A 23,513-nucleotide genomic window follows, 5' to 3' on the forward strand; every position below is an offset into this window, starting at 1 on the left:
AAAATGTGATGCCAGCCAGCCATGACTCCCCAGTAGGCACAGAGCATGTTTTGTGTGGTCATGTGGGTACAGTCATCGTGGTGTTAAGCAGTGCTTCTCTGCCAAATCCTACTGGTTTTCTTTCCAGGGCACACCAAGCTGCCTACCCATTCCTGGGCCTGACTCCTCTTATTCCCCGGGGGCTTGGCCCTGGGGTTCCCCCAAGGGCCAACATGTTTGAGCTCCTCAGCTGTCCTTGGGTGGAGTCCAGTAATGTTAAATGTTCAATGCCCTTAAATGTGCTTGGATTGATGATGATATGCATCCTTTGGACATTTGAACAAAATAAGTGAGGAATCCTTACCATCACCCTCATTGAAACTGATGTCTAGCATGTGAGTCTGACAGTGAACACACAGGAGGGACACATGCCGTTCATTAGCTTTGGTGGCAGCTGCGAGTGTAGTGGCTCCCTTTAGGCAGGAAAGGCTCACTGGCAGGGGGAGACCCTGCTCCCATCTGTAAGGGATTATCTGGAGGAACCAGGGCCATCAGAGTGCACACATCTGGCACCCCTTAGAGGAGCTGGTGAGGGTACATATGACAGTTCAGCTTACCCACTAGCCCGCATTTGGGCTGCCTTTAAGCCATTGAGGGCCTATCCCCACCGCTTTATTTCCTTGTCCTTTTAAGGGCTCGGAAGGTTTATATAGATAAGAGAAGGGTATGAGGCCAATCCCAGACAACTCCCCCTTCACAGCTTCTCCCTGAGATTAGGACAGGTAGCTTCTTGTGTCAGTTGGGCAGACTCAGGGAGCTTTGGGTCTTGGGAGGTTGACACCAACTAAGCTGACTGAACCTTTTGGGAGAGAGGGTCCTATAGGAGGTGGCCATGATCATGGTTACAGGGACATGGGAGTGACATCATGAGGCTATGGCCAGGGGTGATGTTATCAGTCTGAGGCAGAGATGGATATGGCTAGACACTTCTCAGGAAGGTTTCTGTATGGCTCCTCAGGGAAGGATGGGTGGGTGATTCTTCCCAGATTTTCCCTGATGGGAGGCCCATAATAGATAAGGATCCCTGATGTAGGTTCAATGACGATCACGCAGGATGCTTATTATCTTGGGGTGTGAATTGTTTCATTGTGGGTGTAGATGACACCAACAGGTGGTTGCTTTCATGGTGCCTGGCTGTGATCCAACAGGCAGGTTGATTCTGTGAACAAATGTCCTTTCCCTCCCCACCACCTGCCTCCCATTGGTGTGGGGCTGAAGGTGTTTTGGGGAGAGTTGGGTTTCGTTTGTGTAGCCATCCCAATCCACTTCCCTAAGGGAAGGGATTTTCTGCTGGAAGGCAGTGGGCACCACCTCATGGAAAGCAGGGAAACCATTGCCATGAGAATGGCTCATGGAATAGGGGCATGAGAGACCTAATCCTATTTGATCATGGTGAATAATTCCACTTGATCATGGTGAATAATTCTTTTAATGTACTGTTGAATTTTTTTTTGCTGGTATCTTGTTGAGAATTTTTGCATCCATGTTCATCAGGGATATTAGCCCATAATTCTCCTTTTATGTGGAGTCACTTTCTGGTTTTGGAATCGAGTTAATGTTGACTTAATAGAATGAGTTTGGAAGCTTTCCCCCCATTTTTTTTGGAACAGTTTGAGAAGAGTACATATTAACTCTTCTTTAAATGGTTGGTAGAATTCCTCTGGGAAGCCATCTGGCCCTGGACTTCTGTTTGTTGGGAGATTTTTGATAACTGATTCCATTTATTTGCTGGTTATGGGACTGTTCAAATTATATATTTCTTCCTGTTTGAGTTTTGGTAGTGTGTGAGTGTCTAGGAATTTTTCCCTTTCTTCCAGATTGTCCAGTTAATTGGCATATAATTTTTTCATGGTATTCTCTTATAACTGTATTTCTGTGTGTTGGTTGTGATCTCTCTTTCCTTCGTGATTTTATCTATTTGGGTCCTCTCTTTTCTTTATGATAATTCTGGCTAAGGGCTTATAAATTTTATTCTTTCAAAAAACCAGCTTTTACTTTCATTGATCGATTCTACTGTTTTTTCTTTCTATATCATTTATTTCTGATCTAATCTTTATTATTTCCTTCTGCTGGCTTTGGACTTTATTTGCTGCTCCTTTCCTCGCTCCTTTAGGCATAATGTTAAGTTGTATATTTGGGATCTTTCTTGCTTCTTGAGATAGGCCTGATTGCAATGTACTTTCTTCTTAAGACTGACTTTGATACATCACAAAGGGTTTGGACTGTCGTGTTTTCATTTTCATTTGCTTTCCATGTATTTTTTATTTATTCTTTAATTTCTTAGTTAACCCATTCATTTTTAGTATGATGCTCTTTAACCTCCATATATTTGAGGGCTCTCCAAATTTTTTCTTGTGAATGATTTCAACTTTCATAGTGTTGTGATCTGAAAATATGTATGACGTGATCTTGATCTTTTCGTACCTGTTGAGGGCTGATTTGTGACCCAGTATGTGATCTATTCTTGAGAATGTTCCATGTGTACTCCAGAAGAATATGTATTCAAGGGATGCCTGGGTGGCTCAGTCAGTTGGGTATCTGAATTAAGCTCAGGTCATGGTCTCACAGTTTGTGAATTCAATCCCTGTATCAGGCTCTGTTCTGACAGGTCAGAACCTAGAGCCTGCTTCAGTTTCTGTGTTTCCCCCTCTCTCTGCCCCTCCCATACTCATGCTCTGTCTCTCTGTCTCTCAATAATAAATAAATGTTAATTTAAAAAAAAAAAAGAAGAATGTGTATTCTGCTTTAGGATGAAATTTCTGAATGTATCTGTTAAGACCATATTTTCCAGTATGTCATTCAAAGCCATTGTTTCCTTCTTTATTTTCTACTTAGATGATCTGTTCATTGCTATAAGTGAGATATTAATGTATTCTACTATTATGGTATTATTATTATAAATGGGTTTTTTATGTTTATTATTAATCAATTTATATATCTGGGTATTTCAAGTTGGGGGCATAAATATTTACAACTGTGAGATATTGATGGATAGACCCTTTAATTATGGTATAATGCCCTTGTTCATCTCTTGTTACAGTCTTTGTTTTATTTTTTTTATTTTATTTTTTTTCAATATATGGAATTTATTGTCAAATTGGTTTCCATACAACACCCAGTGCTCATCCCAAAAGGTGTCCTCCTCAATACCCATCACCCACCCTCCCCTCCCTCCCACCCCCCCCATCAACCCTCAGTTTGTTCTCAGTTTTTAACAGTCTCTTATGCTTTGGCTCTCTCCCACTCTAACCTCTTTTTTTTTCCTTCCCCTCCCCCATGGGTTTCTGTTAAGTTTCTCAGGATCCACATAAGAGTGAAACCATATGGTATCTGTCTTTCTCTGTATGGTTTATTTCACTTAGCATCACACTCTCCAGTTCCATCCACGTTGCTACAAAAGGTCATATTTCATTCTTTCTCATTGCCACGTAGTACTCCATTGTGTATATAAACCACAATTTCTTTATCCATTCATCAGTTGATGGATATTTAGGCTCTTTCCATAATTTGGCTATTGTTGAGAGTGCTGCGATAAACATTGGGGTACAATTCCTAGCAGTGCTATTGCTGGGTCATAAGGTAGGTGATTTTTAATTTTTTGAGGAACCTCCACACTGTTTTCCAGAGTGGCTGCACCAATTTGCATTCCCACCAACAGTGCAAGAGGGTTCCCGTTTCTTCACATCCTTTCCAGCATCTATAGTCTCCTGATTTGTTCATTTTGGCCACTCTGACTGGCGTGAGGTGATATCTGAGTGTGGTTTTGATTTGTATTTCCCTGATAAGGAGCGACGTTGAACATCTTTTCATGTGCCTGTTGGCCATCCGGATGTCTTCTTTAGAGAAGTGTCTATTCATGTTTTCTGCCCATTTCTTCACTGGGTTATTTGTTTTTCGGGTGTGGAGTTTGCTGAGCTCTTTATAGATTTTGGATACTAGCCCTTTGTCCGATATGTCATTTGCAAATATCTTTTCCCATTCCGTTGGTTGCCTTTTAGTTTTGTTGGTTGTTTCCTTTGCTGTGCAGAAGCTTTTTATCTTCATAAGGTCCCAGTAATTAATTTTTGCTTTTAATTCCCTTGCCTTTGGGGATGTGTCGAGTAAGAGATTGCTACGGCTGAGGTCAGAGAGGTCTTTTCCTGCTTTCTCCTCTAGGGTTTTGATGGTTTCCTGTCTCACATTCAGGTCCTTTATCCATTTTGAGTTTATTTTTGTGAATGGTGTGAGAAAGTGGTCTAGTTTCAACCTTCTGCATGTTGCTGTCCAGTTCTCCCAGCACCATTTGTTAAAGAGACTGTCTTTTTTACAGTCTTTGTTTTAAAGTCTAGTTTGTCTGATATAAGTATGGGTACTATGATTTCTTTTGACATCCATTAGTATGATAGATGGTTCTCCATCCCCTTACTTTCAATCTGCAGATGACTTCAGGTCTAAAATGAGTCTCTTTCAGGTACAATATAGATGGACCTTGGTTTTTTATCCATTCAGAAACTTTATGTCTTTTGACTAGAGCATTTAGTCCATCTACATTCAGAATGGTTATTGAAGGATGAAGCTGGTGCCATTGTGTTGCCCATAAAGTTGGTGTTTCTGGTGCTTTTCTCTTGTTCTTTATTGTCTCTGTTGCCTTGGTCTTTTTTTTTTCTCCACTGAGAATCTTCCTTAAAATTTCTTGCAGGGCTGCTTCAGTGATCACAAACTCCTTTAGTTTTCATTTGTCTGGGAAAGTCTTTACCGCTCCTATTCTGAATGACAGCCTTGCTAGGTAAAAAATACTTGGCTGCATAATTTTTCTATTCAGTACATTGAATATTTCCTGCCACTCCCTTCTGACCTGCGAAGTTTCAGTAGATAGGTCTGCTGGTAACCTTAGGTGTTTACCTTTATAGATTAAGGAACTTTTTGTCCCTAACTGCTCTCAGAATTCTCTTTATCTTTGTATTTTGCAAGTTTCTCTATGATATATCATAGTGTTGACCTGTTTCTGTTAATTTTGATGGGAATTCTCTGTGACTCTTGGACTTGAATGCCTATATCTTTCCTCAGATTAGGGAACTTCTCAGCAATAATTTGTTCAAATAAAACTTCTGCCCCTTTTTCCCACTCTTCTTCTTGTGGGACTCCTATGATATGGATATCATTTCATTTCATGGAATCACCTAATTCTCTAATTCTCCCTTTGTGACCTAATAATTTCCATTCCCTCTTTTTTCAGCTTCATTATTTTCCATAAGTGTATCTTCCATATCACCTATTCTGTCTTTTGCTTCTTAATTCCTCATTGTCGCTTTATTCAGTTTGTTTTGCATCTCAGTTTTAGCAATTTTTATTTCTTCCTGACTAGTTGTTAGGTCTTTGATATCTGTAACAAGTGACTCTTTGGTGCCCTCTATGTTTTTTTCAAGCCAAGCTAGCAGTCTTATGACTGTTGTTCTAAATTTTTGTTCAGATTTGGGGCACCTTGGTGGCTCAGTCGGTTAAGTGTCCAACTTCAGCTCATGTCATGATCTTGTGGTCCATGGGTTCAAGCCCCACGTCAGGCTCTGTGCTGACAACTCAGAGCCTGGAGCCTGCTTTGAATTCTGTGTCTTCCTCTTTCTCTGTCCTTCCCACACTCACACTCTGTCTTTCTCTTTCTCTCTCAAAAATAAACATTAATTGTTTAATAAATAAAATAAATAAATAATTATTCAGATTTATCACTTACATCTGTTTTGAGCAAGTCCCTGGATGTGTTTTTTTCTTGACCTTTATTTTGGGGGAGAATTTCTCTGTCTTGTCATTTTTTTATAAATTTCTGTGTCTGCATGTTTTTAATGCTTGTTATGTTTCCTGCACCTGAGAGCACTGCTATATTAAAAATGGCTTATACACTGTCCAGTGCCTGTCAGTTCAGGAAGTGTTTCTGGTGCATGCTGTGTGCACTCTGCTGATGTGTTTTAGCTGCTCTTCCCGACTGGTCAGTCCTCTGCAGATATCCTCCTTGCTTGCAGTAGTAGGGTTCAACACCCCAATCTGGGACCCAGCAAAGCATGGGACCCAGAAAGACACGGACCCACTCTACCCTCCAGAGGAGATCCCTACAGCACTGTGCTTGGCACTGTTCTGTCTCAGAAAATCCGTTGCATGGCCACACAGGTACCTGGAGCTTATGGTGAAACACAGTAAAAAGCTGCAGCCACTTTATCTGCCCTCTGCACACACCTGTGTACCCTGTGATTGAATGGTCACTTAAAGGCACCAGCCAAGTCTTTTGTCCTTGGAGAGGCATTATACCCTCTTTCAAATGCTCTCCAAGAAGGGTAACTTTCTCCCCCAGTTCAACCAAAGGGATCCCCACACCACACTGTCTGATATCCACTCCTGGGCTTCCCCTTTTTTCTCCCTAGGAAAACCACAACCAGCCTGGATACACTCCAGCAAATGGTGCAGACTTTGAAGAACTCAGAAATTGAGTTCCACTGTTTATAAAAGCTTGTAATAGTCAGTTTTTCACTATTCCCCCATCAATGGTTTTGAGGGAGTGCTTTTCTTGTGAAAACTCAATGCATTGCTCTCTCTCACTCTGTTTCCTTCTCTTCTCTGCAAAAATGGCTCCTACCCTTCTACAGCACCACACCTTTTCTCTTCCCCAATTCCCTTCTCTGCACCATATACCTGCCACATTGTCTCCCTAAAATTGTGCAGAATGTTCTCTTAATCCTCAAATCAATTTTTTAGGTGTCCAATATGATTTGATGTTGATCTAGCTCTGTTCAAGTGATGAGACTAGATTTGGGTCCCCCTACTACACCACCACCTTCTGCACTGTGATTTTATAAGTTTTTTTAAAAAAATTTTTAGAACGTTTATTTACTTTTGAGACAGAGAGAGAGAGGGAATGAGAGAGAGAATGAGTGGGTGACAGGCAGAGAGAGAGGGAGACACAGAATATGAAGCAGACTCCAGGCTCTGAGCTGACAGGACACAGCCTGACATGGGGCTTGAACCCACAAACTGTGAGATCATGACCTGAGCCGAACTCGGATACTTAACCAACTGAACCACCCAGATACCCCAAGTGTTTTTAGATTATTTTCTTTTTTTGTTCAAGATTGAATAAAATCTATTGATTCATACTAAGTTCACTTAATATATTCCTCTTATGTCAAGACTAATAATGAGACTATCCTATGAGATTTTTATATCATTTTCATTTATAAAGTTTCTCTCTCTCTTTTTTAAGATTCTTATTACTTATATGACATTGGCTTAATTTTATTTTGTTCCACCTATTTTTTAGTTATAATATGAACATGTTTATCATCACTAATTTTAAATACTTGTTAGACAACTAAATCCTTGTTTTAATCTTTTATTGGTATATGTTTATTTTATGTTCTCATTCTATTTATACTGTGAAGCATTAATAATCTGGTCAGCCATTCATGCTGTCTTTTTTTATTTCCAGATTTTTTTTTTCTCTTTTCTTCTTAATATAGTATTTAAAACTATCCAAGCAAATTAATTAATAAAGTTAAATTTAAATTTAGGTAAACAGTGAATCTTACCATCTTTTGCTTGGTTGAAAAATAGTCATTATTCTCATATATATACATATATATATGTATGTATGTATATATATGTATATATATACACTTTATTACTATATAGTTCAAGGTGGACAGAGATGGGTTTCATATAAAATATGACATGAAGAAGCACTTCAGGCATAGTTAGGCCAAAACATCCTCAAGGGCCAGTGGGAATTCTCACATCGGTAAGCATTTTGTCCTGAAGATACTGGAATACCTCTCAGGGTATTGTAACACTTCAGTGACAATGAGCCTCTGGTTATTCTACTCAGAAATGTGGTCACCAGTGATTCTGGTCTCCATGATTAATTTAGTGTTGATCAATGTCTCTTAGTATAACAGAATCCTGAATTCTTAGTGTATGCCATGTATCTCATTATAATGGTCCCTTTTATAAGTGTGCCTGGATAAATGATGACTCCACAAATGGATTTTGTTGGAATATGAACAAAGTGAGTAACAAAAATTAATTTTATGAGCTGAGGTCTAGTCCATGAATCATGCTGAGTAAAAATGTGGAAAGGAATTCAGTTTGGTCAGCAAATGTTATTTTAAAAAATGCTACGGTATTGTAAAACAAACATGCTGGCATATTCTAGAGGAAATGCGTTGTAAAAAGATGTATATAACCAACTGTGGGATGATATAACTACTCTTTGTGTACTTGACTGCCAGTGTTTACACATGTGTCATAAGTAGACCCTGGGGAACCACCACATAAATAATGAGTCCCATGAGAAATGTTTGTGACTACACTTAAGTTATTCACATGTTTGAGCTGCTGGAAACTTCTGAGTGATGATGGGTGTCTTTAGTGAGCTTAGATTGTCAAAATCCAAAGATATTATGAAATTTTACTTATCATTTTCTATTAAGTAAAACAATGTGTGTTTCAAGAGTAGGCACTCTATGTTGAATCCTCATAGTATATTTTAATTTCCTTGTCAACCCACATACTAGGATTGGAACAGTTGATTACATATTGTTTTCTTTGTTTTTTTCTATGATCTAAGCAAGAAATTTCATATACTTTTGAGTGATGGCTTCAACTACATGGTAGATTAAACATTTTTATATATGAGACAGTTATATTTTAAATTCTTGTATTCTTACATGAATTACATTATCCTCTTTCATTTATCATAAATGGGTTTCTAATGTGTGTAGACAAACACCATAGTTATAATAAATCATTTCTCAGTGAATTTACTGGGGAAATTTTTAGGCAAATATCTTAGAAAAAATTATTTCTGTACTGTTGAGATCAAAATTGTGAGCATAACAGTTGTCATCAGATGACCCAATGAATATCCATGAAGAATTCTTATAATTTTTTATAACTAAATATTCCATTAGGAAAATTTTGTTTTGCAACTTCTCTAACTTCCTATATACTTTGTAGATAGAGTGTAGTATCAGAATTCCATGGAATCTCATCACTGCACCAATGAAGTGCTGATTTGAAGTGATCCCTTATCTGGGAAGGGAAAAAACAATATACTCCTAATTTTAACACCAAACTTGTAGCAAATTTATGTATCTCTGTTGTCTTATTATTTTTTAAGTAATCCAAATTTAATTCGATTAGTGTATAGTTGGTTAATACAAACTATTATTAGCATTAATAATTGTGGGAATATGTGAAGTTTCAGTCTCCTTTATTTTTCAGATTTTACTCTTTCTTCTACTTTGAATAACCAGAAATATCCTATAGTAATAATAAATTAGTGTATTTTTACAGAAAGGTACATAGTGAGTACTCCTGACTAATGCAACTTTGACAAATGGTCATATATGCCATTCATCTTTCCACATTTATACTTTTTAACCAAAGGTAGGTGTGGGCCAAAAACTAGGTTTCATATATATGAGTTTATTCCTTCTCCTTGATGTATGACATGAGAGAAACTGTTGGGAATAATTCTGCCTCCCATCCTCAAGGGCCAGTGGGAATTCTAACATCAGTTATCATTTTGTCCTGAAAGTGCTGACATTTCTCTTAGGGAATCATAATACTTCAGTAACACTCCAATAATACTGGCTACTCTGGTCAGCCATGGGGCTGGGTAAGCATTTCTCAGGGTGATAGAATCCTGAGTTCTTGAGTGTCTGTCACATATCCATTCTAAAGATCTATTTTATAAATATGCCCATATCAATAAAGACTTCAAAAAAAAGTGGATCTTATATAAATCTGAAGAAAATGAATAACAAGTCACTTCTATGAGCTGAGCTCCAGAATAGGGACCATGCAAGGCTAAAACTGTGTAAAGAATTCAGTTGGTCAGGTAGTAGTACCAACAGGGTACTTGAAAGCTAACCTGACTACATATTAAGCAAAGTTAATTGCAGCTAATTATAGTTGTCTATAAATATCTAATTGTTGGGTAAAATGATAAAATTCTATTTGTTTCACAGGTAGCATCCATATACTCATACTAAACAGACCATGTAAAACAAGCACATGAGTAATTATCTCAGTAGAAAATGGTTGTGCCTATGTAGGACATTCATGCTATTTACTTAGATGCTACAATATGCTTAATAAGAAGCAGTCTATTGATGTCAATTAGATAGCTTATTTGAAGAACTTATGACTCTTATTTGGCATTTATCTCTTAAATAAAATAAACAATTGGTAATTTTAAAGTTGGTTTTATTCCTGTGAATGTTTTAGAGTGTTTTAATTTGATTGTTGCAGTCACAGGAAGTGGAATAGTTGTTTTTTGCTATCAGCCAGGAGGCAATTTTCTAGACATTAGAGTAAAGCATTCAGGTAGATGCTACATAAAACATTTTAAAATCATGAAATAATTAATTTCCACTTCTTGGTATTCAAGGTAGATTTCATTTGCTAATATTTCCCCAGCCAATTTTATATGTATTTAAATGTGGATTATAGATCCACAGCTAATATCATCCTCAAAGGGAAAAAACTGAGAGCTTTTCCCCTAAGGTCAAGAACACAATAGGGATGTCCACTCTCACCACTGTGGTTCAAGATAGTACTGGAAGCCCTAGTCTCATCAATCAGACAACAAAAAGAAATAAAAGGCTTCCAAATTGGCAAAGAAGAAGTCAAACTTTCACTCTTCATAGTTGACATGACATTCTATGTGGAAGACCCAAAAGACTCCAAAAAACTGCTAGAACTGATACACGAATTCAATGAAGTCACAGGATATAAATCCATATACAGAAATCCATTGCATTTCTACACACCAATAATGAAGCCGCATAAAGAGCAATCAAGGAATTGATCCCATTTACAATTGCACCAAAAGCCATAAAATATCTAGGAATAAACCAAACAAAGAGGTAAAGGATATATATGCTGAAAACTATAGAAAGCTTATGAAAGGATTGAAGAAGACACAAAGAAATGGAAACACATTCTTTGCTCAGGAATGGGAAGAACAAATATTGTTAAAATATCTATACTACCCAAAGCAATCTACACATTTAATGCAATCCCTGCTAAAATAACATCAGCATTCTTCACAGCTGGAACAAACAATTCTAAAATTTGTATGGAACCAGAAAGGACCCCAAAGAGCCAAAGTAATGTTGAAAAAGAAAACCAAAGCTGGAGGCATCACAATATGGAGGCAAACCATAAGCTGTAATCATCAGGACAGTATGGTACTGGAACAAAGACAGACATAGATCAAAGGAACAGAATAGAGAACCTACAAATGGACTCACAAATGTATGGCCAACTTCAACAAAGCAGGAAAGAATATCCAGTGGAAAAAAGTCTCTTCAACGAATGGTGCTGGGAAAACTGGGCAGATACATGCAGAAGAAACTGGACCACTTTCTTACACATACACAAAAATAAGCTCAAAATGGATGAAAGACCTAAATGTAAGGTAGGAAACCATCAAAATCCTAGAGGAGAAAACTGGCAGAAACCTCTTTGACCTCAGCCACAGCAACATCTTACTAGCCATATCTTCAGAGGCAAGGAAAACAAAACCAAAAATCAACAATGGGACCTCATAAAGATAAAAGCTTCTGCACTACAAAGCAGTCAACAAAACTAAAAGCCAAGTGATGGAATGGGAGAAGATATTTACAAATGACCTATCAGATAAGTGGTTAGTATCCAAAATCTGTAAAGAGCTTATCACACTCATCAGCCTCCAAACCCCCAAATAATCCAGTGAAGAAATGGGCAGAAGACATGAATAGACACTTTTCCAAAGAAGACATCCAGATGGCTAACAGACACGTGGAAAGGTGCTCAACATCACTCATCATCAGGGAAATACAAATCAAAACCAAAATGAGATAGCACCTCACACCTGTCAGAATGGCTAAAACAAACTTAGGAAATAGCAGATGATAGCAAGGAGTCAGAGAAAAGGGAAAACTTTTGCACTGTTGGTGAGAATGCAAACTGGCGCAGCCACTCTGGAAAATAGTATGGAGGTTCTTTTAAAAATTAAAAATACGGGGCGCCTGGGTGGCGCAGTCGGTTAAGCGTCCGACTTCAGCCAGGTCACGATCTCGCGGTCCGTGAGTTCGAGCCCCGCGTCAGGCTCTGGGCTGATGGCTCAGAGCCTGGAGCCTGTTTCCGATTCTGTGTCTCCCTCTCTCTCTGCTCCTCCCCCGTTCATGCTCTGTCTCTCTCTGTCCCAAAAATAAATAAACTTTGAAAAAAAAAATTAAAAATAGAACTACCCCAGAGCACCTGGGTGGCTCAGGACTCTTGGTTTCAGCTCAGGTCATCATCCCACAGTTCATAATATCAAGCCCTATATCAGGATCTATACAGACAACATGGAGCCTGCTTGGAATTCTCTCTTTCCCTCTCTCTCTGCTTCTCCCCCCTCTCAAAATAAATTTTAAAACATTCAAAAAATAGAACTACCCTACAAACTAGCAATTTCAATACCACATATTTATGCCAAGGATACAAAAATGCTGATTTGAAGGGGCCCATACACCCCAATGTTTATAGCAACTCTGTCCACAATAGCCGAATTATGGAAAGAGCTCAAATATCCATAGACTTATGAACATATAAAGGTGTGTGTGTGTGTGTGTGTGTGTGTGTGTAATGGAATATTGCTTAGTGATCAAAAAGAATGAAATCTTGCCATATGAAACATCATGGATGGAACTAGAGTGTATTATGCTAAGTGAAATAAGTCAGAGGTAAATATATGATTTCACTCATATGTGGAAATTAAGAAACACAACAGATGAACATGGGGAAAAGAAGAAAAAATAAGATAAAAACAGAGAGGGAGACAAACCATAAGAAACTCTTGAATACAGAGAACAAACGTAGAGTTGCTGGAGAGGGTTGGGTGGTGGAATGGGCTAAATGGATGATGAGCATTAAGAAAGGCACTTGGGATAAGCACTGGGTGTTATATGCAAGTGATGAATCACTGAATTCTACTCCTGAAACCAATACTACATTATATGTTAACTAACCTGAATTTAAATTTTAAAAATAAAGATGGATTATAGTTATAATGAATGATCCTAAGGGGAATAATTGGCGAAACATTGACCTCAGTATCTTCTAAATAAAAGATGACTTCTGCTTCAGGAGTGACTATAATTTTCTTGTAATGTAGGTTGTCACATGCATATCTATGGTTAATTCCTTGTAACCTGTTAATAGTAAACTTTCAATTAGGAAGTTTTTATTTTCAACTTCCATAATTTACTCCAAGCATAATAGGTTGGAAATTACATTGGAATTGCTTGAAATTGTTCCTGCCACACCATTTGAATTGCTGATGTTGTTACTTGTACAAATTTCCTCTTCTGGAAATGTTCAGAACACTGATTTCCAGGGTTAACATTGCAATTTTTAATAAATTTATTTTTCATGAGTCATTTTTATTTTTAACTTTTGATTTAAATCTAGGTTAGTTAACATATAGTGTAATATTAGTTTCAGGTGTACAATATAGTGATTCAACACTTCTACACAACACCCTGTGCTCATTGCAGCAAGTGCACTCCTTTAAAAACACTTTTTAACTAATCAATAATGTAATTGGTTTTGCAAAAACTCTATGAATCCAACAAATGTGAGGTTTAATAACTTGCTGAGTCATCTGAGGCTTCTGTCTCATTTCTAATAATATCAGAAAAAGCCTAGTAGAGTAATCAATTAGTATATTTTACATGCAGGTACATGATGAACTATCCAGTCTTTTCCACGGTTGACAAATAGACATGTATACTTCTAATATTTCCATATTTTTACCCTATTTCCACAGGCTAATGTGAACCAAAACCTTGGTTTCATATGAATAAAAAGTATCTCCTTCCTCTTGAGATGTGACAAGGAACAAAGTATTGGGAATAATTCTACCATCTCATCCTCAAGAACCAGTAGGAATTCTACCACCAGTAAGCATTTTGTCCTGAAGATATTGACACTTCTCTCAATACACTGTAGCACTCCTATTACATTATGACTCTGCCTGTGCTTGTCAGCCATGAAGCCAGATCATTAACTGTGATGACTGGTCTCCATGATTAAATACTATGGTTTAGTGTGTCTCGGGGTGAAATAATCTGGGGTACTCAATGTCTGTCATATATGTCAGGATCAAGATTTTTTTTAAGTGTGCCTGGAACAATGATTCTAATTGGAATCTGAACAAAATGAGTGAGAAAGTCACTTCTGTGAACTGAAGTCCAGCACAAGACACGATACTAGGCAAAAATGTGGAAGGGGTTCAGTTTGGTCAGCTGGTGTTACTAATAGGCCTATAGTAATTGAATTCTATCCTGATTGCATACATTAAGGATAATGAACTATACAGAGATCTATCAATTTCTGATATAGGAATAACATGACAACTCTTTGAGTGCCTGGCTGGCAGCATCCATATATTCATAGTAACCAGACCCTGGAGAACCAGAATGTGAGGAGAGAGACCAGTGGTTATGCCTACCCTTGAGCCATTCACACATTTTTCTTACATGCCAAAATCTTCAGAGTGAGGAGAAGTTGATTGAGATCAACTAGGTAATTAACGTAAAGGATATGTGTGTTTACTGATTTATGTTTTAAGTAAAAGAAATGTGTAAATTGAAGAGTAGTTTATATTTGTCAAAACTTCTTAAAGCATGTTTTAATCTCCTTGCTGATGAAATCACAAGAATTGCAACACATTTTTCCCTCTGTCACCCTAATAGACATTTGGGCTGTGGACCTAAGTAGATGCTGCACTAAACATTTTTAATTATAAAATGATTACATTTTTAATTCTTGGTGTTTTAGGTAGATTTTACTGCCTAATATTCATATTTTGTTAGTAAGCTTCATAGTTAACATTGAAGGGAACATCCAGTTTTATTATTTATTTATTTTTGTGTTTTTTTGGGTTTTTTTGGTCTCTTTTTTTATTATTATATGAAATTTATTGTCAAATTAGTTTCCATGCAACACCCGGTGCTCATCCCAAAAGATACCCTCTTCAATACCCATCACCTACACTACCCTCCCTCCCACCCCCCCATCAACCCTCAGTTCTCAGTTGTTGTTTTTTTTTAACGTTTATTTATTTTTGAGACAGAGAGAGACAGAGCATGAACGGGGGAGGGGCAGAGAGAGAGGGAGACACAGAATCGGAAGCAGGCTCCAGGCTCTGAGCCATCAGCCCAGAGCCCGACGGGGGGCTCGAACTCACGGACCGCGAGATCGTGACCTGAGCCGAAGTCGGACGCTTAACCGACTGAGCCACCCAGGCGCCCCAGTTCTCAGTTTTTAAGAGTCTCTTATGCTTTGGCTCTCTCTCCCACTCTAACCTCTTTTTTTTTTCTTTTTTTTTCCTTCCCCTCCCCCGTGGTTTTCTGTTAAGTTTCTCAGGATCCACATAAAAGTGAAAACATATGGTATCTGTCTTTCTCTGTATGGCTTATTTCACTTAGCATAACACTCTCCAGTTCCATCCACGTTGCTACAAAGGGCCATATTTCATTCTTTCTCATTGCCACATAGTACTCCATTGTGTATATAAACCACAATTTCTTTATCCATTCATCAGTTGATGGACATTTAGGCTCTTTCCACAATTTGGCTATTGTTGAGAGTGCTGCTATAAACATTGGGGTACAAGTGCCCCTATGCATCAGTACTCCTGTATCCCTTGGGTAAATTCCTAGCAGTGCTATTGCTGGGTCATAGAGTAGGTCTATTTTTAATTTTTTGAGGAATCTCCACACTGTTTTCCAGAGTGGCTGCACCAGTTTGCATTCCTACCAACAGTGCAAGATGGGGGGACATCCTAGTTTTAATGCCTGATGCTGATGGAGGCCATTTGGGGAAACTTTGAGACCAAGGTCTTATGACCTTCAATGCTTCCCTGTTTCAAGTACTGAGCATGAATTTTGTTGTTACATAGATAGTCACGTGACTATAATTTATTTTTTATAATTTGTTATTAATAAATTTCCAATTATGGTGGTTTTGTTTGTCAAAGTTTCTAATTTCCCTGTATATTTTTTATAGATTTAGAGGTGATAGTGGAATTGGATGGAATTCCTATTACTGCTCCAATGAACTACTGATTTTGTTACTTGTTACCAGCTCACTTCTATGGGAATAATCAGAATAGTGCACTCCAGAGGTAACATTGCATGTTTAATAAAATTTATTATTTATTATTATTTACATTCTATGATTTATCTTCAGCAAACAAAATTACAAATGATTTTGAGAATCTGTTAATACAAACAATGTGAGGCCTTTATAACCTTGGTCATCTGAGGATTCTGTGTACTTCCCCCCGCCCCCAGAATTTGTATGCTTCTTCTATTAAATAATATCAGAAGATCTTACTTGAAAGATAGTATTATATATACTTATGTATAGTAAACCTCTTGTGTTGTACATGATACAGATGGATATGTATGCTTCTCATTTTTCCCTAATTTTATTCTATGCTAGCAGATCAACATGGACTAAGAACTCAGTTTCATATAAAATCTTTTATTTCTTCCCCTTGAGACATGAAATGAAAGAAAGTGTTAGGAAAAATTCTGCCTCCCATCCTCAAGCATCAGTGGGAATTTTCTTGCTGGTAAGCATTTTTCCCCGAAGATACTGGCATTCCTCTCAGTGAATTATAACACTCTAATGATAAGAATTTGGCTAAGTTAGTTAGTCATGAGGCTGGGTCCTTGACAGTAGTGGCTAGTCTCCATAATTGAATAGTATGATTCAGAGTGTCCTAGTGAGACAATCCTAATTTCTTAATGTCTGCCTTTTTATATCAGGATCAAAATCCCTTTTGCAAATGTGCTTGGATCAGTGATGACTTCAAAAATGGGTCTCGCTGACATCGTAAGAAAACGAATGACAAAATCACTTCTGTGAGCTGAGGTCCAGCACAGGGACCATAATGCTAGCCAAAAAAAGAAAAATGTGGAGGAGAATTCAATTTGGTCAGGACATAGTACCAAATAAAAAAGACTATAGCATTGGAAAACTAGCATGCTGATGAATGCTAGTGGAAATGAATTGTACAGAGGCAATAAATAACTATTATGGAATGACATGGCAACTCTGAGTGCTTGACTGGTAGCCTTCATAAGCCCACAGTAAATAGACTGTGGAGAACCAGCACATGAGCAGTGAACACTGTGAGAAATAGTTGTGCCTACACATGAGCTATTTACACCATTTCTTTAGTCATAGTCTTTTGTGAGAATCAACATGTTTAGGTCTTATTAGATAGTCAATTAGAAATTATTCATTTTTTGCTAGTCATTTATCTCTTAAATAGAATAATTATGGGAAAATCGAAGAATAGATTATATTTATTGGATGATCTTATATGTTTTAATTTGCCTGCTGCCCAGTTGCAGGGATTAGAACTTTTTTTTTCTTTTTCTTGTCACTCAGGAAGAAATTTTCTAGATATTTCATGATAGATTAAACTAGGTATTTCATTAAACATTTTAACATGAAATTATTAAATTTCTAATTATTGAAGTTTTATGTTGATATAATTGGCTAACGTTTATATTCCATCAATGGGTTTATATGCATAAAGATAAGTTATAATCGTAGTGAGTAATGCTGGGGGTGCTCTGGATCTAATACCTTGAGACTGATGTATTAGAAATTTGACTTTCTCTACCACCTTTTCTGAGGAAAAGCATAATTTTTCTAGTTATGTAGTCAAGGGAATATATGGTTAATTCCTTAACTACCTCTCATCAGTAACCATTCAACTGGGAAGGTTATTTCACAACTTTTTAAATTTCCTCTGTGCTTTTGTAGAATGGAATAATTTTATGAATGTCATAGAATACTCACCATTGTAGCAAAGAAGTGCTGATTTTGTCATTTTTATCTGTTCCTTTTCTCTGGAATGGAACAAACCAATGCACTCCAAGGGTTATAATCAATTTTAAATAAATGTACTTTTATGGCTTTTTAAGTAAAATACTTATCTGTAATTAAGTAGATAATTGGTTTTGTGAAGTAGCTGTTAATCCAATGTGACTTCTTAATTATCAGTGAGCCATCCAATATTTTGTCTCTTTTATTTCCAAGATTTTTATGACTTCTCTTTTTGAATAACAACAGAAACATCCTAGTTAAGTAACATGAGTTCTTTTGATATGAAGGTGTATTATAATCCTTTCTGTGTTATGAATGTTTGACAAAAGGATGTGTATACACATCTTTCCATATTTTTACTCTGTTTCCACAGGTTGACAAGAACACTAGCTGGGTCTCATATGAGTTTATTCCCTTTTCTTGAAAGAATTCCAACAGGAATTCTAACATTAGTATTTTGTCCTGAAAATACTGGCATTCCTCTTAGGACATTCTAACATTCATATGACAGTAAAACTCTGATTGTACTAATCAGTTGTGAGATTGAGTCATTGACTGTGATGACCAGTCTCCATGATTAAATGGTATAGGTGTGTCCCAGGGAGACGGAATCTGGAGTACTCAGTGTCTACCACATATCTTAGGATCAACGTCCCTTTTATAAATGTGGAATCTGAACAAAATGAGTGACAATCACTTCTGTGAGTTGAAGTCTGCTGAAGGATCCTGTAAGGCAAATACATATATTTGTCAGGTAGTAGTACAAGCCAGGTCTGTGGTATTTGAAACCTAAGCTGATTGAGTTGTACGGAGATCTATAAATATCTAATTTAGGAATGACATGGTACTCTGTGAATGCTTGGCTGGCAGCAACCATAGACTGATGATAATCAGACACTGGGGGACCAGCACATGAGTACTGAGACCAATGAGTTATGTTTTTGTCTACCCTTAAGCCATTCACCTGATTTCCTTATATGCTGCAATCTTGTAAGGCATAGTCCATTGAGGTAAATTAGATAGTCAATTCAATAATATTAAGTCATTAGTTACCAATTATTTTTTTAGATAAAGGAAACATAATGGAAGCTGAACAATGGTTTCTATGTATGAGAATGTCTCAGAGAATATCTTAATTTGCTTGTTAATCCAGTCACAAGAATTCATAGTGTTTGATTTCTTGTCACCCAAAGAGAATTTTTCTATACATTTGAGTGATGGAGTCAAGTACATACTGCATTAAATATTTTTAAAATTTTTTAATGTTTATTTATATTTTGAAAGAGAAAGACAGAGTGGAAGCAGGGAATGGGGCAGAAAGAGAGGGAGACACAGAATCTGAAGCAGGATCCAGGCTCCTAGCTGTTAGCATAGAGCCTGACACGGGGCTTAAACTCATGAACCATGAGATTATGACCTGAGCTGAAGTTGGATGCTTAACCAACTGAGCCACCCAGGTGCCCCTGAATTAAATATTTTTAATGGTGAAATTATTGCATTTCAAGTTCTTATAATTTTAATCATTAATATTCATATTACTTTGGTCTGTTCATTTCTGTTTAAAGGGAGATCCTAGTTTTGATGAATGATGCTTAGAATTCTTTGGAGAAACTTTGACTAGGTCTTAGAACAAATAACTTTGTATACTATTCTATTCCATGGAACAAGTATACTTTTTTCTTGTCATGGTCAATGAATGTATGTAATTACTTATAACCTCTTATCAATAAACACTGAATATAAAAGTTTTTCTTTTTCAGCTCCTCTGATTGTCCTTGTGATTTGTAGGTTGGAAGTTAAGATAGTAATTTCATGGAATTCTTGCCATCTCACCAAAGAACAGTTGATTTTGTCACTTTTACCAGCTCTCTTATCTGAGAAGAAATGCAATGATGCACTCTCATGGTAGTTCTGAAAATTTGAGAAATGGTTGTGCCTACACATGAGCCATTTACACATTTGTCTGAGCTGCATAATTTTCTCAGTGATTATTGATTCCTTGAGGGCTGTTAGATGGTCAAAATTAAAAGAGATTATGGATTTTTGCCTTTCTATGTTATGTGATAACAAATATATGAAAATTAAGCAGTAGGTATGCATTTTGTCCCAAGAATACTGATATTCTTTTAAGGAACTATAATGATCCAAATGACAGTGAGATTCTGTCTATGCTAGCCAGCTATTGATTGTGTTTGCTGGTCTCTCTGACTTCAAAACATGATCACAGTGTCCAGTGATGTCAGAATCCTTAGTGTTTAGTTTCTGTCACCTATTTCATGCTCATAGTCATGGTTATAAACATGCCTGGATAAATGATAGCATCAGTAATTTATCTGTTGGAATATATGGGAAACATGAGTGACAGAAGCACTTTTCTGAAACTGAGTTCAAGACATATAAATGCTATATAACGAAGTTAGTGTTAACCTGAAATTATGATAATTTAAAATATACTTTATAAAGAGTAGGATGAGTCCTCAATAATAACTCAAAAATATTAAAAGAAGTACAAAGAATTTAAACAGTGTAATGGGAAAATACTTAAATCAAAAGAAAGTAGCTAAGAATGAACATAGGGACCAAAAAGATGTAAGACATCAAAAAAAGAAAAATGGCAAACATAAATCCCACCCTATGACTATTATATTAAATTTAAAAGACAGAAACTGAAATATTCCATCAAAAATTAAATAGCTATATATTATTTATGAAAGATACAATTTAGAATGAAATACAAAAACAGTTTGAAACTAAAATGATGGATAAAGCTGTATTACGCAAGGAATACCCAAAAAGGAACTGGAATGGCTATTCTGACATCAGAGAAAACAGACATTAATGTAAACTATTATTAGAAATGAAAAAGAATATTATATAGTGATAGATGGTTTAATTAATCAGATAGATGATAGATTGGTAGATGATAGATAGATAGATAGATAGATATAAAACATAATTAGCTAACCACAGTGCCTCAAATAACAAAAGAAAAACAGACATGGTTGAAGGGATAAGTAGATAGTTCAGTAATAATAACTGGACACTTTAGTACCTTCTTCTTAATAATTGACAGACCAATTAGAGAATCAGTGTGGTTATAGCATACTTGAGCAATCTTACCAATAAATTTGATCTGATACACACACACACACACACACACACACACACACACACACACTCAGCAACAGCAGAAAACAAACTATTTTCAAAAACATCTGGAGTATTCTCCAGCATAGACCATATGCTACATCATACAACTAGACTCAATGAATTTAAAAATATTAAAATCATGTAAAGTATGGTCTATAGCCATAGGGGAATTAAATTAGAAATCAAAACAAATAAATCTGGGAAATCACCAAATATTTGAAAATTAACATACTTCAAAGAACCAATTGGTCAAAGATAAAATCATGAAAAAAAAACCTAGAAAACATTTTGAATTGAATGGGATACATAAAAAGAGATGCTTAGAAGAAAATTAGTTTTAAAAAAATTTTTAAGGGGTGCCTGGGTGGCTCAGTCAGTTGGGTTTCGGACTTTGGCTCAGGTCATGATCTCATGGTTCATGAGTTCGAGCCCCACGTTGGGCTCTGTGCTGACATCTCAGAGCCTGGAGCCTGTTTTGGATTATGTGTCTCCCTGTCTCTCTGTCAAAAATAACCCTCCCCTGCTCACACTCTGTGCCTCTCTCTCTGTCAAAAATAAACATTAAAAATTGTTTTAAGTTTATTTATTTTGAGAGAGACAGCACGAGCAAGTGAGGGGAAGAGAGAGGAAGAGAAAGATAATCTGAAGGAAGCTTTGTGCCATCAGTGCAGAGCCTGGTGCAGAGACTGATTCAGGGCTCAAATTCACAAAACGTGAGATCATGACCTGAGCCAAAATCAAGTTGGTGGCTTAACCAAATGAGCCACCCAGGTGCCCTAGAAAATTTATAGTTTTAAATGACTATCAGAAAAGGGGCGCCTGGGTGGCGCAGTCGGTTAAGCGACCGACTTCAGCTCAGGTCACGATCTCGCGGTCCGTGAGTTCGAGCCCCGCGTCAGGCTCTGGGCTGATGGCTCAGAGCCTGGAGCCTGCTTCCGATTCTGTGTCTCCCTCTCTCTCTGCCCCTCCCCCGTTCGTGCTCTGTCTCTCTCTGTCCCAAAAATAAATAAACGTTGAAAAAAAAAATTTTTTTAAATGACTATCAGAAAAGAGTAAATATAAAAACATCAAATAAATAACCTAAACTTCCGCTTTAAAAAATAAGAAAAAGACTAAACTAGAAAATCAAGTGAAAGGAAGTAAATAATAAATATTTGGGCAAAAATCAATGAAATAAAAACAAAACCCAGAATTACTAGGAAGAAAACCCATGAGACCAAAAGTTGGATTTCTGCAAAGATTAATGAAACTGACAAGCCTTTAGTTAGACTGAACAAGAAACAAAGTGAGAAGACATAAATAACTAGAGTTAGGAATGAAAGAGGGGCATCACTACTGACTGTGGACTCCATTAGAAATGTTATTTGTCTCGTGTTTTCTTGAAGGGAGGTGGTTATGGAGGAATCCAAGGTTTTAGTTGCACTTAAGACTCAGCAACTAAACACTGATACTTAGATTTCCATCGTCAACAATGGTTATCTCTGCAAATCTTCCAGAAGTTCCCTTGACAATATAATATCACTCATTCATATTGATCTATGTTTTTAGCCAATATTTAACTAGCCAATAATTTAATCTATTTTATGAGAACTTTTGTAATCACATCACATGTATACATTAATAATTTGGTGAGTCCTCCATGATTTTCATTCCTGTGTATTCTAGAATTTTTGACATTTATGTGCTTAGCCCAAAGCATAAAGGCATAGTTCCTTTTTCGGGCATAAAGATTATATTGGACCAAAGTGAGATATGTGATTGAGAGAACATCTCAGAGCCCTCAGTAGTGTGTCCTGTTGAGTATGAGCATTAGAAGAGAATGGGAAACTACCCCAAACACATTTCATGATAAGCTGGAAGACTCTATATGCTTCCTACCTGTTTAGTTATTTTTCTCAAATTACTATACACCATGATTCTCAACATAGTTGATGTCATACTTCTGAGGTGAAAGTAATTCTTGGGAGCAAAAGAAATCTTAAATATTATAGTGGTTTATGGCCCTCCAAACAGTCACCATGCACATACACACATAAGCAAATATACAGAATATTTGTGGTATTAAAATTGGTGGGGGGGAGGATTGAAAACTAGGGGAAAATGTCTAAAAAGGATATCCAATCACATGATAATAAAAAAAGGTTGAGACACACTGTCATACAAGTCTAAAGAAATTAATATATTTCTGTCATCTAACTGTGTAAGAATCAAGTGTAATAGAAGCCAGAGCAGTTGCTATACTTTGCCAAGATTTCCTCAGTAGTAACAGGCTTTGCAGAGACAGTAATTTTAGAAGACTGTGTTTCTTTTCCCATTTAGACTCACCTAATATCTTTCTCTTCCATGATACATTATCCTAACTTAGATATTAATACTTTTTGAAGAGCTGTGTCTCTATGGTTCCTTTGAAGGGAAAGTCT

At 36.8% G+C, this 23,513-nt stretch overlaps 1 non-coding gene across 1 annotated transcript; it reads left to right on the top strand.

Moving 5' to 3' along the window:
• Positions 1–284: 284 nt before the first annotated feature.
• On the top strand, positions 285–369 carry LOC115517434. Its single transcript, XR_003969884.1, has one exon. It is a non-coding gene; the product is annotated as a small nucleolar RNA SNORD116 (small nucleolar RNA).
• The last annotated feature ends 23,144 nt before the right edge of the window (positions 370–23,513 follow it).

Source organism: Lynx canadensis, chromosome B3 (genome assembly GCF_007474595.2).
Source record: "Lynx canadensis isolate LIC74 chromosome B3, mLynCan4.pri.v2, whole genome shotgun sequence".
Lineage (NCBI taxonomy): Eukaryota > Metazoa > Chordata > Mammalia > Carnivora > Felidae > Lynx > Lynx canadensis.